Raw genomic sequence first — 604 nt, 5'->3', positions numbered from 1 at the left:
ACCTGCCTCTAGATAGAGCTTGTCTGGTTCGGGGGTTCGGGCCTCCGCCCCCCCTCCTTTTTTTTTTTTTTTTAATTAATTTCCTTTGCTTCCTCTTCTTGCAGCCCTCCAAGCCAGCCTTATTTTAGCAAAACCTGGAGAAGGAGGAGGACGAAGAGGAGGAAGAGGCGGCGTGGGGAGGGGGTGGGACGCGATCCGAAGCTTTGCAGCAAGCGCTCCCCGCTGTTGAGTGGCTGGCTGGGGGAACGGTGCAGACCTCTCCTCCTCTCTCGCTCTTTTTCCGCTGGTGGGAATTTTCAGGATTTCATTGCTGCAATTGAACCCCCAAGATGAGGCACGGCTGAAGGAAACCCTGTGTGCACACACACGCACACACACACTCAGCCTCGGAGCAGAAGCAGCCGCCGTTTGGTGATTCAGAAAGAAAAACAAACAAACACACACACAAAAAACCAACCCCAAACCAAAACCCGGACCCTGGGGCTGGAAGACACCTTAAGAACCGTCTGGAGCGGTTCCCTTGAATACCTCTTACCTTCCCCGTTCCTATTCTTTAAAAAAAAAAATTATTTATTATTATTTTTTTTGGCGGGGGGAATATAGC

This window comes from Tupaia chinensis, unplaced genomic scaffold (genome assembly GCF_000334495.1).
Source record: "Tupaia chinensis unplaced genomic scaffold, TupChi_1.0 Scaffold138060_1, whole genome shotgun sequence".
Taxonomy (NCBI): domain Eukaryota; kingdom Metazoa; phylum Chordata; class Mammalia; order Scandentia; family Tupaiidae; genus Tupaia; species Tupaia belangeri.
This window is presented reverse-complemented; position numbering follows the sequence as displayed.